Source organism: Anarrhichthys ocellatus, unplaced genomic scaffold (genome assembly GCF_004355925.1).
Source record: "Anarrhichthys ocellatus isolate YVR2014 unplaced genomic scaffold, GSC_Weel_1.0 scaffold1886, whole genome shotgun sequence".
Classification (NCBI taxonomy): Eukaryota; Metazoa; Chordata; class Actinopteri; order Perciformes; family Anarhichadidae; genus Anarrhichthys; species Anarrhichthys ocellatus.
Genome location: NW_022281860.1, coordinates 5,599 through 7,464, shown reverse-complemented (window position 1 = coordinate 7,464; position 1,866 = coordinate 5,599).

The following is a 1,866-nucleotide window of genomic DNA, read 5'->3' as shown; positions in this document are numbered from 1 at the left end:
GCAAAGATGGACTCTACATTTATACCTTTTTGCCATCTAAAAGTAGAAACAAAAAAACAAAATGATTGTTTACTCTGAATTTCTTTTTTTTAATCAAGCAATATAACAAAAGATTATGATAGCCAAGGATTTGTTATTATATATAAAAACATAAATTTCTACTCAATATATCTTACTATGGCATTTCTACCTTTAATTAGTTTAATTAAATGATCAAAAAAGTGTATTTGGCATTGTGATGTGGCATAATCCAGATTGCATAATGAAATACAATACAAGGCTTTTCAGGTGAATTATTACTTTTTATACCTTCTGTCTCATATTTGATACCTATATTTTCAACACAATTTTACTATAAAATGAGGAACGAAACATTAATTAATTAGAGTTTGCTTCAATACAGTAAATATTCATATTGAAATATTAGTAACGCTATAAAAGTTATTCTTACCGTAACTGTTTCAAAATTAGCAACGATTTCCCTGCCGAAAACGAACGAGTCACGTCATGACGGCTGCCATTTTGGAAATGGAATTTAAATGCCTGCTACTGCCTGCAGTGCATGGAAAATCCACCAGATTAGAGCAGACATGTATAGGATTGTATACAACAGGTTTTTCAGGAAAGTATTGCTCATGTTAATTACATAGAGGTCTATGAAACTCATGTAGCAAATATGATACAAATGGCGCTGGAGGGTTTTAAAAGCAAAAAAAAATAATTCTAAAGCAGCGGTCCTAAAATCGATCTTTGTGGTGCCCCACAACTTCATAGTGTTCGGAGGAGTGGTCATCTGTAGATATAGAATTTTCTTCCACTAGGATATGAAGAAAAGAATGTAGGACGCATGCTCAACAATATAAGGCAAGGATATACGAAGGTTGCGCTGTTACGGTTATCTAGTCTTTTAGTTAGTTTAGTTTCAATTTCCTTTGGTTTCAATTTCTTTGTTTCATAGCATAACATATTCCATAACATTTTACCGTTATGTGCACCCACAGTAATGATAAAGTCTGAACACCTTGAAGCCTGCCTCCTCTGGACAATTTCTTTGTTTGTAGGCAAGGTATTCTTCCTTGCTTTTAAAGTCAAACCAGATCATTTGTTGCAGATGGTAAAGATACGGGCGTGGTGAGGTGGAGGGAAAAAAACACCTTTGAAATCACCTTTTGTTATTTATTCCCTCCTTTTATATAACAGTTAATTAGCATTGTACTGACGCAAGCTGGGGAGTTGTGAACCAGTGTTTGGTGTTTGATGCCACTGACTCTGTGTCTGTGAGTCATCGTGTCACCTACCACGAACGGGTTGTTAGGTCAAAAGAACAGCAAACCATTGTTGTGACAGCTAATATGCTTGTTGAGGCTTGTTTGGAGGCGGTGTTCTGTGTCTTTGTACGTGTGTAAGTGCAGGTGTGCTGACGAGCTGTGCATGCTGCTTAATAATATTAATAATCAGCCAGTGCTTTGGATGTAAAGTGAACATTTAGATTTTGCTATTTTCTTACCCAGTTGCATAACTCAACACCCCTTGAGCTAAAATATTGGCTCTATATTTTTATTTAAAAAAAGATCAGATGTGTAATGTGAACAATGTCCCTCTAGGTGACCGACCCTCCCACTGCTCTAATACATATCACACACAAATCAATTTTGGTCAGAAAATGTTAATGATACTAGTCTTTGCCTGAAGATGGTCATTCACAAGAAGTTGGAGTTTACCCTATTTTAAACTCTTTATTTATCCAATCATAGGTTGTTTACTTTAGCTTCATCTGACTTCCAGGCAGAATGTACGATTTGATGATTCTCTTTGACGGACTGTCATAGATATAATTAATAATTCTATTGGTAATGTATAGAATTA